Source organism: Arachis ipaensis, chromosome B05 (assembly GCF_000816755.2).
Source record: "Arachis ipaensis cultivar K30076 chromosome B05, Araip1.1, whole genome shotgun sequence".
Classification (NCBI taxonomy): Eukaryota; Viridiplantae; Streptophyta; class Magnoliopsida; order Fabales; family Fabaceae; genus Arachis; species Arachis ipaensis.
The window spans coordinates 66,455,136-66,467,036 of NC_029789.2; the positions used below are offsets into that span (position 1 = coordinate 66,455,136).

Genomic DNA, 11,901 nt, shown 5'->3' on the forward strand with positions numbered 1-11,901 from the left:
TTAATAAACCACATACACCATCCATTTTCTTCTCTAATGATGAGACCTTAGCGTTATATTCAACTTTTATATGGCGAATCTCCTCATCCTTTTTAAGAGAGCTTCTTGTAATCGAAGCCCCATAACAACGAACTCGACCTGGTTGGTCCTTTCCTAACACTCCTACAAATGCATCCTCTTTATTTTCTCCTGCTTCTAAGGGGTTCTGAAGTTCAATCTATCAAAAAGCAACAACCAATAAAATACAAAGTCACATTAACTCAATTTAGATAGAAATCACATCAGAATTTATATTGTACATATCCAAAATACAAATACAAACAACTCACAATTGTGGCTTGTGTTTTAACATCAATTTCTTTTCTTTTTTTACTTGTGCGAGTTGCTATGAAAACTTCAGCCCTTGATGGTTTTTCACTGTTCTCTTTAGAGTCGCGCTAGAGTACATAGAGAAAAGTTTACATGAAGCATACTAGCTAGGCAACTACACCATGAATATATATAAAAGAGAAATCACAAAGAATAAGTTATATTACCAGCTGCTTACGTAGTATTCCAAAATTTGTGGATCCCATTCAATGAGGACATGTTTGTGTTGACCTATTTTCAGTATTCTTAGCAAAGATAGCCTAAATATAAACATGAAGAAGAGAGATTATTATTCTTACAAGATATCATGTCAAATTTCTTCAAAACACCTAAGTTTAGGAACATGAAGAATCAATGATAGTATGCTTGATGGTATAGGAAGAAATAAAAGGCAATATTACCTTGATGGCCGGAAGACTCCAATACCGAATTAGTATGCGAAATTGAACCTCGAGAATCTCTAATGGTCGGTTCTTTATCATTTCTTTCTTTGTGTTGTACTTCACGAAATGCTCTTTTTTAATTCTCTCTTATATTTTTTTTATTTTCTCTACTGCTACTAAAATCCACTCATCTTGCTGTGCTATTTATACTCCTGTACTCCAAAGTCCTAACCCATAATTTTGTTTTCAATTTTCATAAACTTTAATACAATTTAAATAATTGTGGTAACACCAATTGAAAAACATGAATAAACTTATATTTCTTTTATACAAAAAGTGGTTGCTAGTTAATGCAAAGTATAAAGAGGGTTGATGTGAATGTGAAGAAATAAAAAAGGGAAAATGGAAGCAAGTGTTGGGAGTTGCTGATTGCTGATGGGGAAATGCATTAGGACCCCCTTCCCTTCAATTTTAATTAATGCCTACAAGCTACAATGCCACTGCATTTTTCAAGCAATAAGTACACTAACTACACTAAATTGTTCAAAAACACAAACTACACTAACTTTATATAATCATTTAACTTGAATGGCAATAGAAGTAGATCAAATAAGGCTTATTTTGAATAAGTAAAAAGCAAATTCAAATTTAAATAAGGCTTATTTTAACTGATATGACCCATTTCATAGCATTCCCAATTTTAAAATATTATATTTCTAAATTTGTTTTTTCTTAGACAAAAAAGTGAAGGGATAACTATTTTTATCTAAAGCTTTTTTTTCTATATAAAAGAATTATACAACAAAACTTACTTAAGTTGGTCAAGTAATTAATTTATTGTCTATTTAAGTAAGTGTTAAAAATTTGAATTCCTTCTTATATATATAATAATCTATTGGCTAACAACAAATTTTAAAAAGAAATTTGTGACGAATTAGTTCTTACCCTTATAAATTGAAAAATGCTATGAAAAATAAAAAAATTGTATATAACAATTTTTAAAAAAAAAAATAGGATGGCATTATAAATATAAATATAAATAAATGATATAAAGGGAAAAGAAAGAAGAATAGTGGAATGTGGATGTATGTGGTCCAATTTATATGGCGTGCAAATGAAAAAAAAGAAGAAAAGAAGAAAAGAAAAAAGAATAATGAAAGTTTTATGTTCAGTGTGGATGAAGCTACTACTACTATGGTAGAGAAGACTAATGGCAGAGAAGACTGAGTAGGGAATGACAGAGACGAAGGCACCAGCAGGGACGAAGGAGCAAAGTCGAAATAGCGGAACCTCTTCAAACTTGTTATTCTTCTCTCTCAATAGCTTCAGTGTTGTTAGTGGTTGTTACTGCAAGACACAAAGCATAATAACATTACTTTGTTAATTAGTTTCTAGCATAATTTTCTATTTTCGATCAAATAATACATCAAAAAATTCATGTAAACGATAAGCAAAAATACACGTAGGAATCAGATACGGTAAAATAATTGAAATTACCAATTTTGAATAATATAGACACTTATCATAAAAACCTAGCTATAACAAAGGAAAAAAAATCACTACCAAAATCAATTTGCAGGTGAACCTTGATAATGAAATTTAAATGAGAGCAAGCAAATGAGAGTTTATAGTCAAACCGAAACTCAATCAAGGATTGTTCAATGCTTAAAAATAACATATAAGATAAAACAAGCAAAGAGATTAAAGAATTGACCAAGACTTGTAAGGAGACTCTTGTGGAAATTTTCAAAACCCTTTAGCAAATAAGATTCTTTTTGACACAAAAATCCGTTAAATAGAATCTTGTTGCACCAAACAAAATAATATCATTTAATAAAACAAAGTTAGGAAAAATCCAGCAGCATTTCAGCAGTAAATTGGCTATTTCCCAAACTCAATCAATCAAATCAAATTTCATATGAATGCTTTAACAATTAAATTCATCAACATCATATATGCATGCATAGGAAGTGAGCAGAAGAGGAAATACAAATTGAGAAATCAGCAGCAGCCAATGATTAAGGATGTAATGAGCATGAATGCATAATAAGCACAAAGAATCACATCGAGGAAACGAGTTACTAACACATAGCACGAAGCAGCAACACTTATTAAATAGTAGCAGTAAGTATCATGTTTCCCAGGTTCAAGCAAGCAGCAAACAGAATTCATATGACTTAACCAGTTCCACAAACTAAAATCATTGCAGTTCATATAATATGGACCAAGCAACAAGCAGAGCAGCACTCAGCAACAACAAACCAAGAAAAATTAATGAAACAGTAACACTTTCACAGCATCTATTTTGGACAATGAAAAAAAATACAATAAACACCAATCACAATTCCAGAATTCAACACCAAAACAGCACAATAAACAAGTTCATCCAGGACAAAATTCAGAGGAAAGACAAATTCATTCTGAACAGCAGCAGTAAACAAAACAAAACCTACATCCACTAACCAGTCCAGATTCTCTAACCATCTAATTCAACTAAACTAAATTAGTTGAACTAAACAAGCTAAATAGAATGAGCTAAAGCAGATTAATCAAACAGAAATAAAATCAAATGAGATGAAAGGGGAACCTGGGAAGCAGAGAATTGGAACAGGGGAAGGGAAGGGAAAGATTGATGATGATGAGTGAATGGCCGGAGCAACACGGTGACGGCCTAGTGGTGGTGCTGGGGTAGCGACAGTGGCGGAGGGTGGGTGCACAGTAAAATAGGGTCTAGTAGTGGCTCTGGGCTCGCGGAGAAAGGGGTGGTAGTTGCGGCGGTGTAATGATTTTGGTAGTGATTTTATGACGACGACGTTGGCACGTAATGGAGACGACGGCACAGAAGAAGAAAAAGAGGCAGTAAGTAAAGGCAAAGAACTACAGTGCAGCACCCTTTTGCATACAAGAGCTTAATGTCTCAAGAGCTTCTAATGGACTGTCATAGTCTAACATTCTCCGTCAACAAATAAGGGGAATCAGTATACACCACTACTGGACAAGGGGAATCAATATCATTGTCACAGTCTTGTTATGAATAGCGTTGTACGTGGCCGTTGAAGTTGGTCTCATGGAAGCTGTTAACAGAATCTTGGACAAGTGCCCCGAGAGTGCCATGCTGAACAAGAATAAAGGTAATTAATTAGTTCAAATAAACGACATCATATCAAGTATTGATAAGTAAGACGATTGTATGATTATCTTAAAATTCATTCACGAAGTCACACTCCAACAATAGAAACGACATCATATCAAGTCAGTAACTTAAAACCTCTTCAGGGGAAAGCTAATAATAAAGAAGGCCATTAGTGTTGAAAATGTGGAACTTATTGATATAATCAAGTTTCAAATTTTCCATCTGAAACTCTTCAGGCAATGAAAGAGATGGAATTCAAAATTTCCAGAAGCTTGAACTCATAAACAAACCGTCCTTTATTATCTGAATATCCTGAGTCCAGTTAAAAATAAGCAGTGCCCTGAATATACTCATTGATTTAAGTCCAACTTTTGCTTTTCAATCTAGAACAGATCAAATAATATAATTGGTACTTAAACAAACTCCTAAAAAATTTAATAGAAGGCATCAACCAAAAGAGCACAAGAGAATACATAAGATTATTCTACAGCTAATCATAGTTGCTAGTCCGAAATTTAGTACAGAAAATAGAAAAATGCTCAAAAATTGACTCACATTCTAGCTTATTAATACATTTTCTGCAAGTTAAACTTACATAGCTATTTAAAGAAACAAGATAAACAACTCTTTGTAAAGAAACACATTCTTGATGATTTCCTGCCATAAAGTATAGCAATTTTGAGAAAAATAGAAAGTATACAAAATAAAAATTCTAAAATAAAGTGAATTGATAACACTGGACATCGGGCAACCATCATTGTAAAGATCAAAATGCAAATCAGAAGACATACCTTTACAGATTCATATATATCTTCAAACAACAAGCTAAGATCACACTAACTCGGTTTTGATATCTTTCAATACAATATTTATTAGGTTTCGAGAACCTTAGCTAATCTATTTATTAGCTAATGAAGCTACCGAATTCATATATAGAAAAAAATTTCTTAGGGCAAGAAAAAAAGTAGGTTACAGTTTAGGGATTGTAAAATAATATAACAGCTAAAATATCAAAATTTAAAATGCAAGTTTCAAAATCTAAATATCTTCTCACAAATTTCCCAAATTTTCAAATGCATGAACCAATTTCAAATGCACGAACTAATTTCATATCCGAAAAGCAATGCCTGTGCGAATTGAAACATGAAAGAAAGAGTAGAAGAACCTGAAACAATGCAACGAAAGCAACGATTCCTTCAACAAGGGCAAGACCGACATTGACACCGAGCAAGAGACGCGGAAAACAGTTGCCGCCTCTGAGCTCCGACATCTTCCCACAATGTCCCTTGTCGTATTCGCTTTTGGAAGGAATCGGTTAAAAAAGGTGGCGCTGACGCTGACGGTAAGGATGCTGGTAACGGCGACGAGGAGATGAGGCGGAGAGGGAGCGAAGGCTAACGGCACAGCGAGGGTGGTGCTGGTGACGGCGGGTATGTGAGCTTTTCCAGGGTAGCTCGATTAAGGTTGGGGACCGGGTTGAAAGAGCGTCAATTGGGTTGGGGACCGGGTTGGGGGCCGGGTCTTAGGGTTTTTTTTTTTTAAAAAGCTTTTGGCCACGCTTTGTAAGCGTGGCCATAATGAAACCTTGTCGCCACGCTTTTAAAACGTCCCTGTTTCTCTCTATGGCCACGCTTTTGAAGCGTGGCAGGAAAAAAATGTGGTACCAGGATATGGCCACGTTTTGTAAGCGTGGCCATAATGAAACCCTGTCGCCACGCTTTTAAAACATCCCTGTTTCTCTCTATGGCCACGCTTTTGAAGCGTGGCAGAAAAAAACGTGGCCGTTTCTCTAATCAATTGCCACCCTTCCAAAAGCGTGGCCGTTGACCCTTTTCGCCACGTTTTTGAAGCGTGGCAAGAAAAAACGTGGCCAAATCTCTATTCAATCGCCACCCTCACAAAAACGTGGCCATTGACCACTTTTGGCCACGCTTTTAAAACGTGGCAAACAAAAAGCATGGCCATAGACTTTTTTTCTTGTAGTGATGCTTGAAAAGCGTGGCTATACCGTGTTTATTTTGGCACCGTAAAAAAACGTGCCGATAGAATTTCCTCCCCTAAAATTTGGTTTCCATCTATTTTTTCCCACACTTAACCTTTTTTTCTAAGTTATCAAATTTAACCCTAAAAATGATAACAACAACACACTAACTTTACACTTTTAACCCTAAAATTCACTTTCAACCCTAAAATTCACTTTCAAACCCTAAAAGGCGCCGTCAGCTTCATCCATATTCGTCGCTCAGCTTCATCTTCTCGAACCCAGCCAGCTTCATCTTCTCGAACCATCTTCATCACTGCCCTTCATCACACCCAGCCTTCATCACCATCATCGCCTTCATCGTCACCTTCATCGTTCATTACGGTGGTCTTCCTCGAGCTTGTCATCGCCGTCGCCGTCACCGTCAGTGTTCGTTGTCTTCCTCGATGCTGCTTTGAAAAGGTTTTGAGTGGCTTTTCCTTGAAAGGTTCAGAAAACCCTAACCTCCATCACGCCGCCATCTATCTCACTGTCGCCACCCTTCGCGCTCAAGATCGCAACCAGGTTCGTTGTTAGCCAGCTCGCCAGTCCTCTTGTTGTTTTGCTTGTCATCCCTCTCGTCATTCTGGTCGTCGTGCTACTCGCCTCTCTCTCTCTCTCTCTCACGGTTCTGCTCGCTTCTCTGTCACAGTTCTGCTCGCCGTGCTGCTCGAAGGTTAGTGCTCTGTTGTGCTCCATCTTCGTTTTTTTTAAATGCTCCATTTAGAAAATTGGATGATTAATGGAATATTTTCTGCCATTAACTTTTTATTAAATTGATTAGTGATTAGCTCTTGCTGTGCTGCTATTTTAATTTGTGAAATAGATGATTATTGAATGTTTTCTTCTGTTTTATTGATTAGTGATGAGCTCTTGCTATGCTGCTGTTTTAATTTGTAATCAAGAAAATTGGATGATTATTGAATAATGTTTTCTATTGTTTTATTGAATTGATTAGTGGTTAGCTCTTGCTTTTTATTGCATGATTTCTACTATTTTAACTAATGTGCAATATTAGAAAATAGCAAAATAGCGACTCTGTTTCTACTCTTAGACGAAGCACAAGATATTATTCCACAACTCGAACCCAAAACACGCCTTAGGCTTGGGGTATTAATCTCGATCTCTTTTTTTTTTAATTATGGAAAGATGTGTAAAATACTATATAATGTTTCTTCTACTGAGTCAGTTCCTATGTTCAGGTAATTTTCCTTCTTTTTCTTTTTTTTCTTTTTTTTTAATTTAGCTTCTTCAGTTAAGTTAAGTTCTGTTCTGTTCTGTTCTGTTTTGACATTTGTTGCTTAAGTTTGAAGATATTGTTTGTTTGTTTCTTGATCCTCACTTCTGTTTCCCTTCTTTTTTTGGTTTAATATATTCAGTTGCTTTCCTTTGTATACTTTATCCTTTGAATATATTCTCTGCTCTCTCTTTAACTGAATGGTTCTATTTTAAGTTTCTTAAAACCACAAATTGCTTTGTTCTTCTTTGTTATTTTGTGTTCTTTCTAATTGGAATTTAGTTAACTAACTAAGCATACTTGTTCCTTTTAGGCTTCTTCTTGTGAGGATCAAAATCCGCAAGGTGGTTAGTGTTGTTGTTAGTTGCAGCTTCAACTGGTTTGGCCTCAGTCATTTTGACTAATTATTGCTTGCTATAGAGAAGAAGGAACGAAGAAAGAAATATGGATGAGATGTGTGTGTGTGTTAATGGTACATGTGTATGATTAATAATTAAAGTGGCATGTAATGATGCAGGTTTGTGAGGATGCTCTAGCTTGCTTATATAGACATCACCCCCTTGGACCATGGACTTATGGACTTACACACATTACTCATTTACTTTCTCTCTCTATGTACAGCCTCACAATCTTCTCTCTCTTTCGTCAACATCATTTTCACTCTGCCTAAGGGGTGTTTTGGGTTGGAGTTGCGGTGGAATAATATCTTGTGCTTCGTCTAAGAGTGGAATCAGAGATTCTGTAGCTTTATTTATTCCTTTTTATACTATTTTATACTATTTCAATATTTTTTTAATTTACCTTTCATAAATCACTTGTCACAGTAAATTATATATATTGTAGGGACTTATAGGTTTAATTCTATTTGAATTAACTGCCATCTTCATTTTTGTTACAGCTTCTAATGATGTTTCATTAACAAGTTCAGGTCAATGCGACTCTCATGGGGTTTCTAGCCGAGATAATTCAAGCGAAAGCAAATTGAGGGATCTCCTCGACAGCTCAGAATACGTGCTTAGCTCGAAAAGGTTAAATGGATGGCTATCGGGATAAAAAGTTCAAACTATTGTTTAGTTTGTTTTCTAATTGGTGTTTATTGTATGAAATATTTACGTGATTGATCTTTACTTGGTTCTTCAAATTGTTGCCGCATTCATTCCAAAAATCAAGGTTGGTAGATCTATCATTGTAGATACCTTGTGAGATTTTAGTGAAGCTGACAAAATAGACACGGTACTCTTACTTCTACAATGATGATATAATGTTGTGCTTAAAATTTGATTGAATTATCATCATTGATCATATATTGTTTTACTAGACATCCGAAAATGTTGAGGAGACTTTTTAGGAAACAATTAAACAGCCACAGAGCATGACTACTGAAATAAAGGAAGATGATGCACCTTGCAGTGAAGTCAAAGAAGAAAACAACACAACTACTACTCATGTGGTAATTATTGCTGCAATCTGAAAAATTTGTTCCCTCATTATTAACTTAAGTTCTCATATAACAATTATGATCAATGGATATCAGGTTCTTGCTGATACGGAAAGAAGTGAAGATGATTGCAAAGGAGAGAGCTCATGCTTAGGGATTTCATCATCTGGAGATGGGTCTGCTGAAGTAGGAAAAGATGCTTGCACTCCCAAACCAACATTGCAAAAAAGATTGACAACCACGACCTCCAAGAAGCAAGAGACAGCTAAAATGATAGGCACCAGTAAAAAACCACAGTTATAGTCATCATCCATGAAAACCAACACTGCTGGGACTCCCCATTTGGCCCAAGAGAATCAAGCTATTAAAAGGCAAAAATTGGAAGGAGGAAAGAGTAAACAGGTAAATTTTGCCGTTTTTCTTCCACATTTTCCCTGTTTAAATTTTTTTTTGTCTTATCTTGACTGTATCCTTTTTTCTTTCTTCTTCAAAACTATCCAGATTCTGAATGTCAAGCATCAGAATTTTCCTCATAAGTCTAAATTGGGTTTATACAGCTATACACTTGTTTTGCTTCATATTTTGCTTTTGTAAAAGCTAAAAAAGAAGGAAAAATGAATTACTTGTTCACACTTCCCAGTCTGTGCCGGAGAGTTAGTTGATCTCGATCAAAGGAATGGCTTTAATGGTATAAATAGGTTTGAGTAGCGAAAAAGGTTTCGGAGGAAAAAGCGTCTTTTCTGCTAATTAGATTCACACATCCGCAAAAAGCATCAAACTTTCTTTTACCCTTTTGCTTTCTCCCTTCAATTATTTGTTCCATCAATTCCTCTTTTGCCTATTTAACAGCTTCTCCTTTTTTCTCTCTTGTTTTTCCCTCTCTTGTTTTTGAAAATGTGATTTTGTGGGTCGCTTGAAATGGGGAAGAAATCCTCCGCTTCACTCAAGAAGAAACGTTCCAAGCACTCCTCTAAGTCTAAGGTTGGTACCGGTCAGTGTATTATGCATTTTGACATGTAGTTCATGTGTGCCTCAATTAATTCTGTAGCATTTTTATGGCATTTTAGATGCTTTTGTACATTCTTGCTGACTAGAACATATTTCAGGAAGCCATGAGTCAGCAAATTGATGAAGTTGTGTTTGGGAGTGCACTTTCCCTTTCATCCGAATTTGAATTGGTATGCTTGTGATAATTACTTGGCCATTGTTAGAATTTTAAGGTTATCCAGGTGATAGGAGCCATGTATGAGGTGTCTTGTGTTGTACTACACAGTCTGCATTAGTGCATTATTAACATAAAGAGGAGTATTGGATCAATGGTTTGAAAATCATCTCCCTGTTCTGATATAGACCTTCTTTTCCATTTTTTCTCCCATTTTTATCTATTCTCTATAACTTAAAACTTTAAACAGCTTCACTTATATTTATGCCACAATATTTTGTTGGTTTCAAGTTATTTTCTTAATATATGAAGCTAGACATTGGTACTAATTAACATTTGGTAACTCAGCCAAAAGGTAGAGCAATTCAGGTTGAGGACAATATGATTGAATGCAAACCATCAATGGATGTAAAGCGCCCACGCAATTAGGATTCTGATGTCATTATACAGGTGAACTTTAAAGGAACTTTTATCTCCTTTTGAATTCTTATTATTCTTGAGACTTGCACATCTTTTAAGCATTTTTCTCATTCTTGAGGCTGTATAGAATCTCATTATTATCCCCTATTATCAATTGATTACAAGAGATAATTAAGGAGAGAAGCTAATTAAGTTACTATATATGCTCTCTTGATGATCTGGTACTTGAGTTATGTGTCATGATTATGTGTATTTTTACCATGCAACTTGTACGTATCACCTACAGAAGATTTATCTTCAAGCTGCTATTTTGATATGAAATGCTAAGAAGTTCTTCTAGATATTGAACTCCCAATTAAAACTAATAGTCATCGTATTAGAAGCTTATGTGTTATAGATTATTTTAAGAAAACTTTATGTTAATTTAAAATCATTTGCTATACTTGAAAATTGACGTATTATATTTGTTCAAATATACAAAAACAAAATATTTTTTAATTACATGCTTATTGATGTCTGATTGCAGTGAAATTTGATATAGATGATCTTTAATATATGTTATTATGATTCATTAGTGAATTGATAAAAAAATATATGTCCTATAAAAATTTATGAGCTATATAAATTTACTTAAACTAGTACCAATGTCATTCATTGATCATATACAGATGAGATTAATCAAATACAGTCAATTTATTGCTATGGGAGAAATGAAATCAGAGCAAGGTGAAGACATTTATATTTTATAAGTTAAAAATTTTATGAACGAAATTGAACTTTTACCAAATTGTTAACTTTGTGAAATTAAAAATATGGATCATGATTATGAAATTGTTGTTTTTCTTCCCCTCTGGATTTTCATGAGATACTTGTGTCAGGTTTAATGTTGCTATGTATGTGCTCATGCATACAAAGAAAGTGGGACTACTTTGGAAGCAGAGTTTACAGGAACTTTGCCAAAAGAACGCATGTAGAAGTGTTAAGGCATTATTTGGAGAACAAATTCTGGTCACTACGTTGTTTGGTTCACACTATCACAATGTTGGTTTGCTATTTGCAATGTTTCATACTTTAAATGTTCAAAAAATATAGAAGTAATAAGAGTCTAACACTCTGCTTATGATATTTTCCAGGGGCTAATGGCTTTGGTCAACTAGGTGATAGAACCGAGGAGCGAAGGAAATATCTAAAGAAAATGAAGCCATTAGAGTCAATTTGTAAAATCTGTGTCTTGTATAATTCTTAATTCTCTTCTTAGAAATTCATTTTTGTTAATGTTTGTAAATTTCATGTATGCAAGCGTTGCATGTACATAGATGACATTGTTGTAGGCTTTTACCCAGTATTGAATGTAGGAACATAAATTTGAGTGTTCACATGTAGGCTTTTACCAGATTTTTTTTTTTTAAAATTTGATTTAGCTATAACCACGCTTTAAAAGCGTGGCAATAGGTTCATATCTAGGCACATGACTTAAAAAGCGTGGCTACATCTCGTTATTGGCACGCTTTAAAAGCGTGGCCATATGTTTCGCTATTGGTACGCTTTAAAAGCGTAGTCATTTCTCTCTCTATTGGCACGCTTTGAAAGCGTATTCGTATCATGCTGTTGGCACGCTTTGAAAGCGTAGCCATATCTGGCGCGAGATATGGCTACGCTTAAGCGTTGCGATCTTTAAAAGCATGGCAATAGGTCACCAAAAGTGTGGCGATAGAGCAATTGGCATGCTCGCGGATGTG

General features: G+C 34.9%; 2 long non-coding RNA genes across 18 annotated transcripts; one reads left to right on the plus strand and one right to left on the minus strand.

Moving 5' to 3' along the window:
- On the minus strand, positions 1,775-5,659 carry LOC110272123. Its single transcript, XR_002363020.1, has 3 exons — positions 5,051-5,659; positions 3,340-3,867; positions 1,775-2,099 (listed from the first exon to the last, which is right to left on the minus strand). It is a non-coding gene; the product is annotated as an uncharacterized LOC110272123 (long non-coding RNA).
- LOC107643672 lies at positions 5,927-11,540 on the plus strand. 17 transcript variants are annotated; one of them, XR_002363027.1, is made up of 12 exons: positions 5,952-6,581; positions 7,456-7,757; positions 8,071-8,170; positions 8,313-8,375; positions 8,461-8,592; positions 8,677-8,982; positions 9,508-9,561; positions 9,687-9,758; positions 10,091-10,192; positions 10,831-10,888; positions 11,041-11,203; positions 11,296-11,540. It is a non-coding gene; the product is annotated as an uncharacterized LOC107643672 (long non-coding RNA). The 17 variants fall into 17 exon arrangements; XR_002363023.1 differs by having other exon boundaries at positions 5,944-6,581; positions 7,456-8,170; XR_002363032.1 differs by having other exon boundaries at positions 5,945-6,581; positions 7,456-7,486; positions 7,660-7,757; positions 8,041-8,592.